Raw genomic sequence first — 20,883 nt, 5'->3', positions numbered from 1 at the left:
GAATAAAGAACATGTTGAAATTTACTCTAAAATACTTTAATGATGCCTAGAATGTGTGAGTCCCCCCACGCTAAGGACTCATCTTTTTGGCAGTCCTCTTCATATTTAATATAGGATCTTTAACAGAACGGTTGTGAAAGTGTGCCTAAAATTGCACTGCCCTGGTTTATGTCATGATTTGGAAATTCTCAGTTGAAAAAAAAGAAAACCAGTGTTTGGGGCAACAGGCAATGCAACATTGCCTCTACTTGTCTGCTAAAACACCAATCTTCTACTTGCCTTTCAATTATGCAAGAAAGATTAAGGAAAGCAAAATTTCCATATTAGATTTCATGTTTGATGAGAGAGAGTAAGCTGATTATTTCATAATGATATTTTCTTCCTTTTTAATTTCTTCAGCAGAAAAATCTAAAGCTGATCAAATTAAAGAGGCTACTTAAGAGGTCATTAGAGACAATATCAAATATCCTTAAATGCACATCCTTTTGCTTATTAGTATGTGCATTGTTCATTCTGGATATTCTTTGGGAATTTACTTCATTTAGTTTATGTCCTAGTAAATATTTCTATACAATCTGTGTTTTTTTTTTAAGACATTTATCATTTGTTTTATATTTTACCCAAATATCTTTTAATTCCAAATCACAAATGGTAGCTTACAACCTTTTAACAAGGATTCATGCCAATATTTGTGCAAGTTTAAAATAAGGCATATTTCCATATAGGTAGTAGTAAGTAGATAATAAATAATTACAAAGGTAAAGTTTAAACAGGCAGAATAAGAATATCTGATGTGTTAATGCTCTTCTCTCTCTAAATTGCAAATTTCTCTCAAAATGATAGGAAAATACATTTTTCTTGGTCAGTACGTAGCAAGAAATAATTTAAATTCTCTTTTTACTAGAAAAGTCATGAAACAGTGACAGTGTAAATTATACAGATCTCTGCTGGGCATTTAATGAAAAATCAAAAATTTAAAAATTCCTTCAAACCCCATTCCTTTCATGAAGTCTTTCTCAAATGAGTGGACTGATAATCCCAATGTAAGGACCAAGAACATTTACCCATATATTTGGTGTAAACAATATTTCTTATTCACTATACCATTGTCCAGGTTTATTTAAGTTTGACTACATTGTTGACTTGTTACTGGCATCTGGTAGTTAGCCCACACACTCAGCTATTACTCTTGGGAAAGATCACAAGATAGTTAACAAATTGGAAAGTAAGAACTATGAAACTTTAGAGTTGGAAGTAAGCTAAGAAGTGTGCACTTCAATCACCTATTTCGCTAATGAGTAATATTTGGTCTAATAAGGCTAACTGACTTAGCCAAAGTCATTTTTCTTGGTTCAAACTCCTTTCTCTAAAAAATGCCACTCTCCATTCTTACAAATGAAATGAAAAAGTATTAAAACAATGTTTATGTTTGATTGATTTGTAGGCTTGGTTATGTAAGTTTATGTGGACTTTCAAAAGGAAAAAAGGAAAGATGGAAGGAAGGGAGAAAGGGAAGAATGTTGAGTGGAGGAGAGAGAGAGGAAAGAAACAAAAGGGAATTGAGATTTCTAGTACTGGCTGTATTTTTACGGCAGAAAATGCTCGAACAACAATCACGTTGCCCGGGTTCTGCACGCACAGATGAAAAACATAGGCTGTGTTTGGCTGCTCTTTACTTCTACCCCATTTGGAATGCTCTTCACTAAAATGTTTTCTTTCGGCAGGTTCTTTAATGCCTTTAAAATAATGTTCTTTCATTCACCTCTTCCTTAGCTTTACTGACCAAACACGGGCACAATCTTATAAAACAAAATTTTAGCTGGCCTCTGAGAGTCCACATAACACTGTTATCTTTGGCCCTTGGTCTGGTTCTTTTCATATGACATAGTTTTACTGCACCTCACAAATCAGCAATCCCATGATCTCAGAATATTGGAAGGTTTACAGTAGATGAAACTTTTTATGGGTGACTAATGGTCATGAAAATTTTGGGTGAAACAGTAGAAAACGTAAACAAAATACTGTGAAGTAAAACACCTTTCCTTTCTAAATAAATTACCTTCATTAGAAAGTTAATGTCATAAAAACAATAACAAAAAATAGCCTCTCAATTAAAACATTATACTTATTTGGATTAAATTAATATGTCTCTCAAATGGTAAATGAGAATTTATTATCTTCAAGAAAAAATATGGATTTATCTTTTTTTAAATTTTCATTTATAACAAATGCATTATGTCATTAGGCCTTCCGAATCTCCACAGAGGTCAATATTCTCCCACAGTGGGAATCTTGAGGTCTGCTGTTACCTACCCTCAGGTGCACAAAAGGTCAGACGGAATCTTCCTCATTAACACTAACTTCCTAATTTTATTTATTTCAGGGTAAGTTCCTTTAATCTAAGAAATTTAACATTCTAAATAAACATTAAAAAAAAAAATGAGAAAGCAGAGAAAGCCACAGGAAATAATAAATTTAAATAAGAACGACTCATTCTATTTTGTTGGCCATTTAAATTTATATTTCCATTTTGTTCATAATCTTGGTGATTAATTTCAAAATCTCCTGGGCCACAGATAACAAACAACATGGGTTCCTAAAGTGTCTTCACCTTTCCCTGAGCTTTTACTCAGCCTTAAGGACTCAGTCTTTCTCATAATCATTCAGGATACTTTTTCTTTGCACCCAGTTATTTGTACATCTTTTGATTAAAACAAACAAACAAACAAAATACTTATTAAGTACTATGCAACCGTTCCCTCTGCTAGACTATGAGCTCTGGGAAGGTAGGATTTGGTTAATACACCCAGCATGACGACTAGCATGAGCACACATTCAACAAATGTTTGCTAAGATGAGCTGACATCTGAAATCTAAGACTTAAAGATCTTATACCATCGACACCACTTATAATTGCTCATATTAATAGTTCTCACTATTCTGGCTTAATAGAACATCACAGACAAGATGTGCCTGGATCCTCTGTATGGACATTACCCCTCCTACTGGGGTCACAGCAGGGGTGGACTCTCTTCCCATCGCCCATTCTGTTCTACTAACTTCACTCAGAGTTTATTTTCCTTTAAACATTTAATAATTTTAGGCATAAGTAGTATTGATGGGAATTTGTCTTTAGGGTATAAAATCCTTAGACGGTATATTTCTATTGATCCAGCACTGTGTAGGCACTAATGTACTCATTTTATGTTTATTTATTATACAACAGTTTTATCATATACTAGTCTTCCTGATACTGTCAGGCAATGGCACCTAAGAGTTCAAAGAATGCAATCAATCTGCCAAATTACATGAATTGTTTCAGAGTGTAACTAATAGTGTAACTTTAATCTACCAGAAAAAAATTGTCTCACAATAGTAATCTAAAGGTTACATTTACAAGTACCTACATTATCTTAAGAATATACGATTTATATGCAATATTATTCCAAGAATGCATTGAAAATGTATTATTTTATGTAAATCTCAATGAAGCAAATTGAGTCTAATCACATATAAACTACAGTTTGTGAGAAAGATATGTTTAAGGTAAACATAAAATAGAATATTTCTATAGGTCAAAATTTGTTCTAATAAAAAGCAGTCTTCCTCATATTTGTATCACATTATTTAATCAAGGGTTTAATAAGTATAAGAAAAGCTTTGCCCCAAAAGATCCTAATTATAAAACATAAATGATCACTAAAATTTTTCTAAGATTTTACATAGTAGTGTTCTAGCAAAAGGAGACTAACACTACTTCTTGATTGAAGAAAAGTGAGTCAGAGTTTCTGTCTTCTTTTCATTTTGACCTTAATCTATAATTATGAATATAGTAGATACCACTTTCCCAAAGTCCTTTATGTTTTAAATAGTTAAATCACGTTTGGGTTCTACTATTAAATAAGAGCTCTAAGATTGTATGTAGAATAATTCTAATACCAATTCTTAACTAAAATTATTTTCTTTCTAAAAAAGAAACCAAAAAACAAACAAACAAAAAAAACCACCCTAAGAAACATGAAAAAAATATAATTTTTCCTTCTGTGGGTTAAAAAGTAAATTAACCCAAAAGTTTCAATTTGATTACTTAAAACTGTTTTCTAAGTGATTTTTGGACAAAAGTCAGTAATATAAAAAATAGACTCTAAAAGAACAGACATGAACGCTCAATGTAGCCAAAATTGAGCACTTACTATATGCAAAGCACTGTGTTAGGGTAGAGAAACTAAAAGGTCCTTCACTATTAATCATGTTAGATGTTTTGGAATCCAGCTTTTCTCTGCCAAAATTTAGACTTCTACCATGCCAAACCGGTTTCTCAAAAACAAAGTATGAAATATACTTCAAGCCACAATATTACTCCCTGTATGTTACTCTTACATAGTAATAGTATCTGTACATCACTATATATGGCTTTGCCACATGGGTTCTTCCTCATCTAAACATACCAGATTGTTAAGTTAAATAAGTTCAGAGATGCATACACATTTTCCCATTAAATTCATGTGAAGGTCCCTATATACAGTGAGCCCCTAATCATAAGTTATGGAAGTGTAGAGACTGTGTAAATTAGATAAGTATTGTTTACCCGTATTGTGTATGTTTTAAGGAGTTACCAAGTATCACAACTCAACACACGGTAAAACAAAGACATAAAACCCAAAGGTACCATAGGGATTCAAAAGTGACATTTTGCTTTACACGAGGCTTTTCAGAACCATCTTTAAATGATAGAATGCGATCCACAGGTTGAGAACCGCTAGCAGGGTCACCTAAGACCATCGAAAAACACATATATTTACCTTATGATTCATAACAGTAGCAAAATTACAGTTATGAAGTAGCAACTAAAATAATTTTATGGTTGTGGGACACCACAACATGAGGAACTGTGTTACAGGGTCGCAGCATTAGAAAGGTTGAGAACCACTGCTTTAGAGGGCTTCAGGAGTTCAATAAAATACCTAAAATTGTATGCAGAACGGTGTGTGTGTATGCGAACAGATGTTTGTGGAAGTAGGGAAATACAAAGCATAGAGCCCTGGAACAATGCCTGGTACGGAAAACATTTGAGGGAGGCAGGCAGGAATGAAGGAAATTCATTTGATTCTTAATGGGATTTGTGACTCAAAGAAAATTAACTACTATTTAAGGCTATCAATATAACAGTAAATATTGTAAAATAGGAAAACGAACTCTCAATTATTTGTAAGCAGATAATGTGGCTTTCATTTTCTCAGTAATAAATTCACACATCGTTCACTTTTAAACTTTCATATTGCTTTTGTAATAATTGCCGGAACTGATTCCAAGGTTAAGAAAACAAGGTCTCGAGGTCTTAGAATTTGTGGAGTTGGAAGACCTTTTATTCCTCACGTGGCCTGAAGCCTAGGAGAGGCTTGGAAAGCATCTTCAGCCATGAAAAGGGCGAAGCACACAGCTCAGCTTCCCTTACTGCTTTGCATTCGCTGAGAGGTAGGATCTTCCATCTCTGCTGCCAAGTGAGAATAGGGAATAATTTTGGAAAAACTGGGCAACTTTGTGGCTCTTTCTCAATCACCCCAAGCAGAATACCTTCAAAGTTGGACAAAACATCAGACATATCTATAATAATAAAAGCATCATATGCAAATGGACCAAACGACCGAACAGCAGAATGACCATCTGGATGACCTTCCAGATGACTATGCTATGACACGCACTGGCCCCAGGCCAGCCAAGGCGGGTGCGATGTGATTGGCCAGGGGGGGCCACCATCATCCCACAATAGCCCCACAGAGGGAGGCCCAGGCCACCCTCTGCGGGGTGACTGATGTGGGGGCTCTGTGATCGACTACCCCAAAGAAGGAGGCCCAATCCACACCAGTGGTGGGAGTGTGTGTGGGGTCAACAGGTGCAAGCAGTGGCAGTGGCAGGGAGGTGGGAGGGGCATGGCAGCCGGGGAAGGAAAGCTTCAATAGGCCGTGATCGCCAGCCAGGCCTAGGGACCCTACTCGAGGGGTCCCAGATTGCAAGAGGGCGCAGGCCAGGCTGAGGGACACCCCCCTTCCGTGCATGATTTTGTGCACTGGGCCTATAGTGTACACATATAGAACTTCTAGAATAATATAAATGATTTGGGAATTGCTTTAAGTACCTTGGATGTATCTATTTCTTATCCAGATCTGTTTGCTTTCTGTGTTTATGTGGTACCACAGAATATAAATAAGATATAAAATGTAGTCTCTGTCCACACATGGCCCATAATTCATTACTCATGCCACTGCTTTCTCAACTTATTAATGGTGATATAAGGGCAGAGAAAACATTTCACAAAATGCATTCTTAGAGAGCAATATTTCTCTCAAATTATGACCTATCTGTGATTGCAGTTTTGATGCTTTTACTGCTATTATTTATCATGGTATATATGGAACATTTCAATTGGTGCTTTGAAATAAAGTTACACCTTAAAATCCTATCTAATAAAAGAGTAATATGCAAATTGACCATAACTCTAAGACACAAGATGGCTGCCCCCATGTGGTCAAAGATTCTGCTCCCATGTGGACACGAGATGGCCACCACAAGATGGCCAGCAGGGGAAGACATTTGGGAGGGACCAGGCCTGCAAGGGAAGGCAGTTGTGGGCAGTTAGGGGTGACCAGGCCAGCAGAGGAGGGCAGTTGGGGGGGACTAGGCCTGCAGAGGAGGGCAGTTGCGAGGGACCAGGCCTGCAGAGGAGGGCAGTTGTGGGCGATCAGGCAAACAGGAAGGGCGGTTAGTGGTTACTGGGCCAACAGAGAAGGGCAGCTGGGGGAAATCAGGTCAGTGGGGGAGGGCAATTGGGGGACCAGGCCTACAGTGGAGGACAGTTGGGGGTGACCCAGGCCTGCAGGGGAGGGCAATTGGGGGGACACACCTGCAGGGAAGGACAGCTGAGGGGGGTACCAGGACTGCAGGTGAGGGCAATGGCGGGGGGAGCACCAGACCAGCAGAGAAGGACAGTTGGGGGTTACCAGACCTGCAGGAGAGGACAGTTGGTGGAGGGGGGGACCAGGCCTGCAAGGGAGGCAGTTGTGGACGATCAGGCCAGCAGGGAGGGCAGTTGGGGGAGACCAGGCCAATAGAGGAGGACAGTTAAGGGCAATGAGGTCGGCTGGGGAGCAGTTAGGCGTTGATCAGGCTGGCAGGGGAGTATTAGAGGGTGATTAGGCTGGCAGGCGGAAGCAATTAGGGGCAATTAGGCAGAGGCAAGTGAGCAGTTGAGAGCCAGCAGTCCTGGATTGTGAGAGGGATGTTCAACTGCCCATTTAGGCCCACTGGGATCGGACCTAAATGGACAGTTGGACATCCCTCAAGGGGTCCCAGATTGGAGAGGGTGCAGGCTGGGCTGAGGGTCACCCCTTCCCCCATGCACACATTTCATGCACCAGGCCTCTAGTGTGTTCTATAATAGTCATCAAGAAAAGACCTGTAATTCTATTTTAAAATCTAATTAGTTGTTTGCCATATATTTTGTTCTAAGGAAAGAATTGCAGAATAGACACTAAGGATTATCTCTGCTAGAAAATTCACTTTAAAAAGATTGACCCTTGAGAGGGAAGCAGAGAGTTAATTCCTTCTACTCAGGAGAAAGATTAAGTGGTTTTCAGATTTTCAGCAAAAGGAAATCTTTTTCCTCTGACCATATGGAGAGAGCAGATGTCCCAAGCCAGAGGAAACGGTGCAAAGCCTTTCTAACAATCTGGAACTAAATTAAACTATTTCCATCACCTGAAATTTCTTAAGACTTTCAGTTGAAGTTATTTCATGGAAGCCTTTGGTGCCATGTGGTATAAAGTCCTGAAGATGTATTTTATAATAAGGATGGCTGTATTTCCAGGTTGAGAAAGCCAAGATACAAACTTGAAAAGAGTTTGTGTAACAGTCTAATAAACTAAGAAGAAGAGATAGAGGTTAGATGAAACAGTGGTTAATAAATGTCAGGGTAAAAAAAGAAAGATAACACTTTATACTTAGGTATTCATTTCTTTAAAGTCTTCTTTTATAAGGTACAATTATTTCTTTTTAAAAAATTAAGACATAAAGTGTTCTGTTTCATGAGTTCTGGTAATAATATACTCTCATGTAATCAATCACCACCCGAATCCTATAGAATAAAAGTGTAATATGCAAATCAACCAAACAGTGGAACAATCGGTCGCTATGATGAGCACTGACCTCCAGGAGGCAGATGCTCAATGCAGGAGCTGCCCCCAGTGGTCAGTGGGCCACTCAGCCAGAATTCCGCCTCACACCTAGCAAGTGAAGCAGCAGTGGTGGGAGCGAGGGGTCTTGTACTGTGAGAGGGTGCAGTCTGGGCTAAGGGACTCCCCCCCACCCCATCCCCGCTCCAGTACCACTTCCACCCCCACCCTAGCAGAAACAACCATTTCCTGATTCCTATCACCATAGACTAGTTTTGCCTATTCTTTAGACTTCATATAAATGGGTTCACACAGGGTTGACTCTTTTGTGATGCCTTCTTTTGCTCAGAATAGATTCATCTGTGTTGCTGAATAGATTAGTAGGTCATTCCTTTTTATTGCTGAGTAGTATTCCATTATATGGGTATACCAAATTTCTCTATTTATTGATGGAATTTGTTTCTTTTGTCTCAGTTATTTTGCTAGTATAAATAAAATTATAACATGCTATATGTTTTCATCTCTCTTAAGTAAATATTTCTGAGTGGAATGTGTTGATAATTATGTTTAAGTTTGTTCTGTATTACTCTCCCAGCAAGAATGTTTGAGAGTTTCAATTGCTCCAAATCCTCATTAACACTTGGAAATCTCAATCTTGTTAATTTTAGCCATTCCAGTAAGTTATGCAGTATTCACATTCTGATTTTAATGCACATATCCACTCAATATCCAATAAACATATAAAAAAAAGTGCTTAATACAGTTAGGACAAAATGCAAATTAAAACTACAATGAGATATCACATTAGAATATCTCAAATAGCTCAAATTAAATGGAAAAACCTATCAAGTGTTGACAAGGATATGGAGCAACTAGAACTTTTATACCTTTCTAGTAGCCTAGTGCATGAAATTCATGCATGGGGGGAGGGGGGCATTCACTCAGCCCAGCCTAAACCCTCTCCAATCAGGGACCCCTTGGGAGATATCCAACTGCCAGCAGTCAGACATCCCTCTTGCAAATGGGACCACTGGCTACTAACTGCTCACCTGCCTGCCTGCCTGATCACCCCTAATTGCCTCTGCCTGCCTGCCTGATGCCCCCAACTGCTCTCCCCTGCTGGCCTGATCACCCCTAACATCCTCTGCCTGCCTGATCACCCCTAATTGCCCTCCCCTGCTGGCCTGATCTCCTCCCAATTGCCCTCCCCTACTGACCTGATTGCCCCAAACCCCTGCCGAACTGATTTCATCAACTGCCCTCCCCTGCTGGCCTGGTTGCCCCTAACTGCCTCTGCCTCAGCCCCCACCACCATGGCTTTGTCTGGAAGGAAGTCAGAAGTCCAAAAGATGGCCTGTTAACCCAGTCTAATTAGCATATTACCCTTTATTAGTATAGATTAAGTAGAATAGGATTGCTTAAATGGAAGGGGGGGAGCCCTTTTTCTGCAGAAGGAGATGCTCGTGGCAGACAAAAATACACAATCCCTATATCTGGACTGATAGCCAGCCATATGCACTATGCTGCCAAACAGGTCATTAAGAAATTGAACCACGCCAAAACCAGTTTGGCTCAATGGATAGAGCATTGGCCCGTGGACTCAAGGGTCCTCGGTTCGATTCCGGTTAAGGGCATGTACCTTGATTGTGGGCACATCCCCAGTAGCGGGTGTGCAGGAGGCAGCTGATCAATGATTCTCTCTCATCAGTGTTCCTGGCTCTCTGTCCCTCTCTCTTCTTCTCTGTGAAAAATCAATAAAATATATATTTTTAAAAATTTAAAAATAAAATAAAAAAAAGAAATTGAACCACTTTCTTACACCTTACACCAAACAACTCTTGCCCTTAAAACCCCTCATCAGTCCCCACCTTAGGTTCTGCCTTCAAAGTTCACCCAGATTAGGTTCTGATTGATCGATTACTATGCCAGTCATCAAAAGCTCCGCCTCCTAGGCAGCCATTGGCTCCTTGCAGTTCACCCAGATATTTTTCTGATTGGTTGGTTTTTATCCCAGTCAATGTCAAAAGTTCTGCCTCCTAGGCAGTCATTGGCTCCTCACAGTTCACCCAGATTTAGTTCTGATTGGTCGGTTTCTATAATAGTCAGCGTCTCTGGGCCTATCTCCAGGCCTAATCAGAGAGGCTGAGCTGATCTGGCGGGGGAGAGGGAGGGTGCTCCTGGCAAGCAGGCTGAACTGCTGACCTCTTGGAGAGAGAGAGGCTCAGCTGCTAGCAAAGCCTGGAGAGAGGTAAGGGCTGATCTCTCTCTCTCCAGGCCTCACCAGCATCCTTGGGCAGCAGCTGCTCAGCCCTGCCCCTCTCTCACTCTCTCTGAGAGGTTAGCAGTTCAGCCCGCTTGCCAGTGTCTGCCCACCTGAGCCTGCTGTGCACACAGCCTGGCGTTCAGTCATCCCTTCGGTTGTTTTAGACGTTACGGATATATATATATATATATTGTGTGTGTGTATGTATATATATATATATATATATATATATATATATATATATATATATATATATATATATATCAAAGAACACATAGGTATTCAACTTTAGAAAACTGTCTAGTGGGCTGAGACCGGTTTGGCTCAGTGGATAGAGTGTCCGCCTGCGGACTGAAAGGTCCCAGGTTCGATTCCAGTCAAGGGCATGTACCTTAGTTGCGGGCACATCCCCAGTACTAGGTGTACAAGAGGCAGCTGATCAATGTCTCTCGTTCATTGATGTTTCTAACTCTCTGTCTGTCTCTCTTCCTCTCTGTAAAAAAACAATAAAATATATTTAAAAAAAAAAAAGAAAAAGAAAACTGTCTAGTGGTATCTACTAAAGTTAAACAAAGCCCTATTCTATATATAGTCGATTAACCCCAAACAAATAAGTGCATATATCCACCTAAAAATATGAACCGGAATGTTCATGGAAATTTTATTCACAATAGTTCAAAATTAGAAATACTCAGCTATCAACAAGAGAATGGATTAATAGATTGCAATGTACTGATGCTATACAGTGTATATACTACAAAGCAAAAAAAAGGAATAAACTATTATTACACACAATAACTTGAAAGTTCCTGTTAATTAATGCTGAGCACTATTTATTGACTATTTATATATCTTCTTTTGTAAAGTGTTGAATATTTTGACAGCTTTTAAGTTGGGCTGTTTTGGTTTAACTTTATTGGCTGCCTTGAATAAAGGAATCTAATAAAAACAACTCACTACTCAGTATTCATTACACACACTTAATACAAGGAGTTGAGTGCTGAGGGTGAGTAGAAAGATCCCTTGCCCTGAAGAAACTCGAACTGTAACAGAGAAACCAGACAAATATTATGTAGAAGGAAAATATCAGTACTAGTCAATGACCATTGTGCATCTCTAGTTCAATATTATTTTGAACATATATGTTTATATGTCCATCTTTTGTGCTAAGATAGTAAACTCTAAGAGGGATGTGTCTTATTTATTATTGTATGCCCTACCAGGGGTCTTCAAACTACGGCCCGCGGGCCACATGCAGCCCCCAGGGGAGTCTGATCCTGCCCGCCAGGTTTTTTGGGCAGTGAGCGCAGCCAAGGTGTTACAGTAGGAATTAGTAGTTCATATAGTCCGGCCCTCCAGCTCTCTGAGGGACCATGATCTGGCCCCCACTTTAAAAAGTTTGAGGACCCCTGCAGGACCTACCGTGTTTCCCCGAAAATAAAACATCCTCCGAAAATAAGACCTACTTACAGGTTTCCTTCTGAATAAAATACAAGGCATCCCCCCGAAAATAAGCCCCCCACCCTAGGCTCTGTCTCAGAATGAAAATTAATTTACCATAAACTGGTTGCTAGGGCCACCCCGACTGGCATCTAGCAACCAGTGACATTACGCAGAGTCCTGACATCACTGCTGTGTGGAGGCGAAGTGGAGGTCGGAGTGAGAGGTGAGCGCGGGGTGGGAGAGAGGAGGAGACTTTCACAGATGCGTGTAGAATAGGAGGATTAGAGCGACAGGACGCGGAGAAGGTGGTCAGTGCTGGTCTGTCTCTGGTGAGACTACCTGATGCTCGCGGCTACCCTCATAATAACTAAAGGTTCTCAGTCATTGGCTCCAGCCCAGATCCAGGCCCCAGCAAGCCCAGTGACAGTCCCCAGGCAGGTCCCAGGGGGTAAATGTCTGATAAAGGGGTAGGGGGGATGTCTGGTGAAGGTGTTCAGTGGCACAGGGGTGGGGGGAGGAGGATCACTTAAAATGACACAGGAGGATCAGAGGGGGCAATCAAAATGACATAGGAGGATCAAAAGGGGTTACTAAAATGGTAATTCCCCCTCTGATTCTCCTGTGCCATTTTGATTACCCCTCTAATCCCCCTTGTGTCATTTTAAGTGATCCCCCTCCCCCCACCTTGATACCCCAATTCCCTTTTTTTACCCCTAGAACTGAGCGCAAAAAGAAAAAGCTACTCCGTGGAGTACAAGAAAGGAATCGTGGAAGACTCTTGGGGCCAAAATCTTACTGCTTTCTGCAAAGAGAAGATGTTGAGTATCCGATTGGTCTGAAAATGGTGAGAAGAGTATGGTAACCTCATTGAACAAGTGGACAAGGGAAATGCTAAAAAGCACAAGTGTGGATCAGGTCGGCAACCATTATTTTCCGAGCTGGAAGACGTGATCTGTGAATGGGTTGTTGACAGGAGAGCAAAGGCTTTGGTTGTGAATAGGGCTCAGATTCAAGAATTTGCCCTTGCAATGGCACCACAGTTTGACATAGCTCCTGAAGACTTCAAAGCATCACAACACTGGCTGGATAATTTCCTTCAGCGAAGTGAACTGTCTTTAAGAAGATCTACCGATACAACACTGTTTTAGGTTGGAAGATTCTCAAGTTATTAAGCGAGCACTTGCATTCAAGTCCTTTATTGATGATGCTGACTTCTCTAAATACAATCTTTCCAACATGATTGCTATGGATGAAACTGCAGTGTTTATGGGCCAACCATCTCAAACAACAATTGAACAGCGGGGTGCCCCCTTATTGTACATTCCCTCCATTGCTTATGAAAGTGCATGTTTCCTGTATTTTGGCAATTCATCTGGATGGCACTAAAATCCCACCTTTAATCATTTCTAAGGGCAAGAAGGAAAAGATTGAATGTGTGTTGGGCATTTTTATTCTTGAAACTGAAAAAGCCTGGGCCACACAAGCAAATAGAATGAAGTGGGTCGATTAGTCTGGGATGCAGCCAGCACTCACCGCACTAAAGACATGAAGACATTTCTTCAAGAAAGAAAAATAGATCAGATAATGATTCCCACAGGAATGATGGCCTATCTCCAGACTCTTGATATTGCAATAAACAAGCCATTCAAAGACAATTTGCGCATGGAAATTAATGACTACATTGAAAATAGAATGGAGAGAAATCAACCTGGAAACTTTGTGAAACCTAAACTGCAAGAAGTTGTGACTTAGGTGAAGAATTCATGGGAGAAAATCACTGACAGTTGCATTGCAAATGCACTGCAAGCAGGCTACCTTGACAAGAAGTACTCATTTAAAGACCGTGCTATTGCTAAACATGAGAGATTTGGTCCACTGATTCTGAAAGAAATGGAGTCACAAGAAATTCACCAGGAAATTCAGGAATTGGATTGTTATGATGATGTTCCAGAAGATGATGACATGACTGTCATTGAATAAATGAGTAAATTCTAGATACTGTAGGATTCACAGTTTGTCTGGTTTGTGTTGACAACTACCGTACTACCGTACCATATACAGGTAATAAATTTCTTTTATTTTCATTTAACAATAAATGTGTACCGTATTCTTCTTCATGGAAAAATAAGACATCCCCTGAAAATAAGACCTAGCGCATCTTTGGGAGCAAAAATTAATATAAGACACTGTCTTATTTTCGGAGAAACGGGGTAGTATAGAATCAATATCAATATGCAAGTTCTTAGGAAAACAAAGAAAAAGAAAGTATACTAGTATATTGCATCCAGAAATCACAGCTAGAAAGGGTTACAAAAACATTAGGGAAAGGTCAAGTTTCAGTTGGATTTTGAAATATGAATAGAATTTATCTAGTAGAGACTGGTCAGGATGAGGGAGAAAAACAAGAAAAAAAGAAACATGTTTAAAAGCATGGAAATAGTAAAGAGTAACCCATGAAAGTATATAGTTTTATTTGGTTAAAACAAAAGACAAGGGCCCAAGAGTAATGGCAGACTTGGCCAGACCAGTAAACTATACCTTACTATAGCAAAATTTACTTGATAAGCATTTAAAATTTAGAGCAAGAAAATGACTTGATCAAACTTGTGTTTTAGGAAGATAATTTAGCAATAGTTTTGGAGGGATAAGTCAGATGCAAATTATAAGGCTAATGATATATCATCCTTTTTATGTGTTTCTGGGTTCAATTTGCTAGTATATATTTTTTTATTGTAAAATACAAATAACATGAAAGTTATAATTTTAACCATTTTTGAGAATACAGTTTAGTGGCATTAAGTACATTCCAAATGTTGCACAATCATCAGCACCATCTTTCTCCAGAACTTTTTCACCATCCCAATTAAAACTCTGTACCAATTATAGTAAATACTAACTCCCCAGTCCCTCCTTCCACAGACCCTGTTAACCACTATATTCCTTTATGTCTCCATGAATTTGACTATTCATGGAGACATAAATAAGTGAAACCATACATTATTTGTCCTTTTGTGTCTGGCTTATTTCACTTAGCAGAATGTCTTCCAAGTTTCATCCATGTTGTAGCATGTATCAGAATTTCATTTCTTTTTTGAAGGTTGAATAATATTCCAAAATACGCATATATGACTTTCACCCTCCAATGAACATTTGGGTTGTTTCCACCTTTTGGCTATTGTGAATAATGCCATTAATATTATTTTGTCAAAGACTTAAAATTGTCTATATTTATAAGATATTGGCCTATAACTTCCTTTTTTTGTAATGTCTTTGTCTTATTTTGGTGCCAGGATAATGTTGCTCTCATAAAATGAGTTGGGGATTATTTTTGCCTCTTCTATTTTCTGGACAAGACTGTGTAGAATTGGTATTATGTCTTCCTTGAATGTTTGGTAGAATTAATCTGAGAAAATATGTGAGCCTGGAGTTTTCTTCATTAGAAAGTTTTTAACTACAAATTAAATTTTCTTAAAGATATGGGACTACTCAGGATATCTGCTCTTGAGTACATTTTGTTGATTTCTGTTTTTCAAGGAATTAGTTCATTTATCTAAGTTGAATTTATGGGCATAGAGTAGTTCATATTACTTCTCTTTTTATCACTTTTATGTCTGTAGAGAACCTCTCCTTCCTTCCCGTTACTTCTAATTTGTGTCTTGTTTTATTTTTCCTTGATCAGTCTGGCCTAGAGTTTATCAGTTTTATTGACTCTTCAATGAACCAGCTTTTGGTTTCACTGATTTCCTTTTTCATTTATTTATGCTCTTATTTCTATTATTTCCTTCCTTCTGATGGCTCTCGGTTTACTTTGCTCTTCTTTTTCTAGTTTCTTAAGGTGGGAACTTGACTTATTTATTTGAGACCATTTTTTTTTTTCTCATTTAAGTATTTGATCTACAAACTTTACTCTAAGCCAAATTCAGTTTAATCTGGCATGTTGTATTTTCATTTTCATTCAGCTCAAATATTTTATAATTTTCCTCCCTCTTTGACTATGGGTTATTTAAAAGGTATTGTTTAATTTCCAAATATTTGGGGATGTTCCAGATCCTTCTGTTACTGATTTCTAGTTCAATTCCTTTGTGATCAGAGAACACACTTTCTATGGTTTTAGTTTTTTTTTTTTTTTTTTAAATTAAGGTTTGCTTTATGACCCTTCAAAAAACTTATCTTGGGGAATGTTCACTTGAGAAGAATGTGCATTCTACTGTTGTTTGATGGAATCTATATATTTAAAGGCTAATATGCAAAGTGTCCCCTTAGAAGTTCAACCGGGAGACCGGGAGTTTGATCATTCGCTATGAGGTGTGGGCAACTAGCAGAGGCGGTGGGACACTGAGGGAGGGAAGGAGGAAGGCTGGGGGAATGATGTGGTGGCAGCATGCGTGGCGAGGGAAGGAAGAGATGGGGAACCTGATTGGCCCTGATCACTGGCCAGGCCTAGGGACCCTACCCGTGCACGAATTGTGTGCACCAGGCCTCTTGTGTTATATAATGTCAATTATGTCAAGTTTGTTGTAATGTTGTTCGGTCTTTTATGTATTCTTTCTGCTTGCTGTCCATTTGCTCATCAATTATAGAAATTGAGCATTTAAGTTTCCAAATATAATTGTAGGTCTTTTCCATTTCTCCTTTCAATTCTATCATATTTTGCTTAAAATATTTTGAAGCTCTGTTGTTAGGTATAATAGATATATTAATGATTGTAAGATATTTTGGGAGAACTGATCCTTTTATCAGTTTGTAACATCCCTCTTTATCCCTGGTAATTTTGTTGATGTTGTTCTAATGTCTACTTTGATTAAAGCTAATAAAGCCACTCCAGCTTTCTTTTAATTAGTATTTGCATGGTCTATCCTTCTCCATATTTCTATTCTACACTTATCTATATCATTTAAAGTGGGTTTCTTGCACTGCCTGTTTTAGCTCAATCCTATAGACTGAAGGGTCTCTGTTTCCATTCCAGGTCAAGGGCATTTATCTCAGTTGTAGGTTCATTCCCAGCCCGGGTCGGGGCGCATGCAGGTGGCAACCAGTCAATGCATCTCTCTCACATAGATGTTTCTCCCCCCGCACCTCCCGCTCACTTTCACTCTAAAAATTGTCCCCTCTCCCTTTCACTCTCTTTAAAAACCAATGGGGGAAAAAATCCGTGGGTGAGGATTAAAACAACAAAATAAAATAAAATGGGTTTCATATCAGACTGATGGTTGACAGAATGGAGACAGATTGGAGGACTGGGTGAAAAAGGTGACAGAATTAAGAAGTACAAACTGATAGTTACAAAATAGTCATGGAGATATAATATATAGAATAGGAAATACAGTCAATAATATTGTAATAACTATGTAAGATAGCAAGTGGGTGCTAGAAATATCAGGGGAATACTTTATAAAGTATATTATTGTCTAACTCCTATACTGTACACCTGAAATTAATACAAAACAATATCAAAAATATTAAAAGAGATTGAGAGAGAAGGAATCTTAGGAATAAATGGCATCAAAGATAATATTTCTGCTCAGTTCAAAATAAAGTGGGTTTTCTGTAAACAGCATAGTTAGGTCACAATTTTTTGTCTGACAAACCCTTCTTTTAATCAGTATATTTAAACCATTTACATTTAATGTAACTACTGAAATGGTTGGGTTTATATATACTATTTTATTTTTTGTTTTACGTCTCCTCTGGTTTTTTGCTTTTACACCCTTTTTGCCTGCTTTTGGATTACTTGAAAAAATTTTAATATTCTATTTTATCTTTTGGTTATATCTCTGTTTTTTGGGGGGTTATTTTAGTGGTTGCTCTAGGAATCATAATACATACATTTAATTTTTCAGTCTACTAGTTATTTTATCACTTCAAATAAAATATAAAGGCTTTATAATTATACTAGGGGCCCTATGCACAAAATTCACGCAAGGGGCTCGGCCCTCGCAGCCTCAGCTGCCTTGAATGACCCTCACAGCCCCAGCATCCAAAAGGTCATCCAGAAGGTCGTTCTGCAGTTGGTCTAATTAGCATATTAGCTCTTTATTATATAGGATAGGTCCCTTTGTGCTCCCATTTATGTTATAATTGTCACATGTATTACATCTACATACATTAACCCCCTCCTAACATTATTACTTTTGTTTTCAACAGTCATATGTATTTTTAAAAACTTAAAAAAGTAAATCTAATCTATTTACCCATATTTTTACTATTTCTGTTGCTATTCATTCTACAGCTCCCATTTTCCCTTTGAAGTCTGAAGAACTTCTAGCATTTATTTTAGAGCAGGTCTGCTGATAAAAAATTATTTCAATATTCTTTTATCCAACAATATCTTTATTTCACCTTCATTCTTGAGGGATAGTTTTACTGGAGATAAGAGTTCTAACTTGACAGTTCTTTTATATTTCAGCACTTTAAAATGTTGCTACATTGTCTCCCAGACTTCATGCTTTCTGAAATCTAGTCATTCAAAATATTGTTCTCCTATATCAGTGATCAGCAAACTGCAGTTTGCAAGCCACACCCGGCTTGCAAGCCGCAGTTTGCTGCTCTGTTGACTAATGAGTTTGCCAACCACTGCTGTAAGGCATTACCCTTACCCAGAAGTTTTGACTTCAGGTTAACAACATTAATACATTATTAAAATGTTTGTAAGTGTTTTTTCCTAAGCCAGTGATCAGCAAACTCATTAGTCAACAGAGCGGCAAACCGTAGCTTGCAAGCCGTTGTGGCTCATGAGCCACAGTTTGCCGACCACTGCCCTATATGTAATGTATTGTTTTCCTCTGGTTGCTTTCAAGATTTTTAAAAATCTATTTTTTTTTAGCAGTTTGATTATGATGTTTATGGGCATGGCTTTCTTTGTGTTTATCCTCTTTGTGGTTCATTGAGTTTTTAAATCTATATGTTTATCTCATCAAATTTTGAAAGTTATAAGCCATATTTCTTCAAATACTTTTTTCTAAACCAGTCTTTTTTCCTTTTTTGGGACTTCAATGTCACAAATTCAGACCTGATATTGCCCTGCAGGTTTCTGAAGTCCAGGGGTTTTTGTATTTTGTTAAGAGTTTTTCATTATCAAGTTTACATTCATTATTTTGTATTTAGTTTCAGGAGTACAGCATAGTGATTAGGCTATTATTTACTTTACAAATGGCCACCCTTATATTTCAAGTATTCATCATGCATAGTTATTAAAATATTGAATATATTTCCTATGTTGTACTTTAGATACCCATAACTCTTCTGTAATATTCCATTGTATATATGTGTACCATAACTTTTTATCTGTTTATCTATTGATGGGCACTTTGGTTGCTTCATATCTTTGCTATCTGGGTCTTTTTATTTGTTTCTTAATCTTTTCCCTCTATATTCTTGATGGATAATTTCTACTGATCTTTGAGTTCACTGACTTTTCTCCGCCATCTCTATTCTGAGTCAGGCCACCCATTGAATACTGTAGTATTTTAGTTCCCCAATTTCCGTTTGATTCTTCCTTATACCTATTTTTTTTTTTTTTTTTAATTTCTACCTTTCCATACATTCCAAAAATATTCAGTTACCCCTGATAGTATGGCTCAGTTGGTTGGAGCATTGTCCTATACACCAAAAGATGATGGAGACATATCCAGGTTGTGGGTTTGATCCCCAATTGGGCAATCAATGTTTTTTCTCACATTAATGTTTCTTTTTCTTGCTAAAATAAAATAAAATAAAAGTATTCAGTTTTACCTCATGGAGTATAGTAATACAAGTTGTCTTAAAGCTATGGTCTTATAATTACATCTAGATCATCTTAGGGTGGCCATCTGTTGACTTTTTCCCCTTGAGATTTGATCATATTTTTCTGGTTCTTTTTATTAGTTATTTTGTATTGTCTCTTGGACATTTTGATAATATTGTGAGACTTTGAGTCCTCTTAAAACTTTCCAGAGAATGCTGATTTTTTATTTGAGAATACAATCAATTTGGTTATGTTTAGACAAGAAGTTCTGTCTTGCCTTTTGTGTGCAAAGGTTCCCATGTCAGATTCATTTTCAGAGCTGTTTGTGTCTGGAACTTGGATGGTGGTTTATACTGTAGGTTAGTTCTCAAAGTCTTTTCTATGTTTCTTTGGCTATACTTCATGTGTATGAAGCTCACAAGTGTCAGTTTATGTACAGAATTAGGGGATCTTCTTACCAGCTCTCTCCTCTAGTCTCCCTAACTCTCTAGCAATCAGGGACCTATAGCCAGAAAATCAAAGTTTTTTTTAGAGTTTTAACTTCTCACACTGTCAGACAGTCTGCATAGCTCGGGCTGCTCACAAGGTGAAACAAAACAAAGATGAAAATATATAACTGGATTTCCCCCAAACTCCGGATCACAAGGGCCCTTGTTTGAATCCTCTGGCAGTGACAGGTTGTTTCCTGGGACTCTCATTTGCTTGTACCTCCACCATTACCGACACAGTGGTAGTTCAGCTGCAACTGGCTTCAGAGTAGGGCTGGGCGGGGTGTGTGTGTGTGTGTGTGTGTGTGTGTGTGTGTGTGTGTGTGTGTGTGAGGGAAGAGGGGGCAATTCTCTTCACACTTTGTAACTCATGGGAGTCAATTTCTCTAGTCCCCAGACTAGAATGTAGGGCTTCTCTTGTTTTTGTTTTTGTCCACAATTCTGGGACTTGGCCCACTCTTGAGTCAAAGCCAGGAGATAAAGTAAAGAATAAAATCAGGAAACTCAACACCATACTGGTTGTTCTTTGGGTTTTTACTTCCCTCCCCAATATGCCTGTTATTGCTTATTTACAGAATCCTCAAATTAGGATTTTTTATAACTTTTAGTTATAACCAGTGGGATAGATAATGTTATATTGAACTTACTCTATCTTGGCTGGTGCCAGAAGCTTATTGTCTTTTGGTTATGAGGAGTTACGAAATGCCTCAAGTAATACATAATGAAAGCCTGAACCAGAATGGAGGTGGGAATAAAAAGGAGAGCAATACAGAAATGCACAACCAAATAGAACTAAGG

The 20,883-nt window shown here is 38.3% G+C and overlaps 2 protein-coding genes across 7 annotated transcripts in view; one reads left to right on the top strand and one right to left on the bottom strand.

Annotated features, from left to right (window-relative positions):
• Positions 1-20,883, top strand: part of CACNA1C (calcium voltage-gated channel subunit alpha1 C) — a gene marked incomplete at its 5' end in the record, with an annotated part of 660,607 nt that overhangs the window by 164 nt on the left and 639,560 nt on the right. The window lies entirely within an intron of this gene.
• The window catches only part of DCP1B (decapping mRNA 1B), a 63,565-nt gene that overhangs the window by 25,193 nt on the left and 17,489 nt on the right, over positions 1-20,883 (bottom strand). The gene's annotated exons all lie outside the window — the stretch shown is intronic.

This window comes from Pipistrellus hanaki, assembly GCF_964339955.1.
Source record: "Pipistrellus hanaki genome assembly, chromosome: 3".
NCBI classification, from domain to species: Eukaryota; Metazoa; Chordata; class Mammalia; order Chiroptera; family Vespertilionidae; genus Pipistrellus; species Pipistrellus hanaki.
This window is presented reverse-complemented; position numbering and strand designations above follow the sequence as displayed.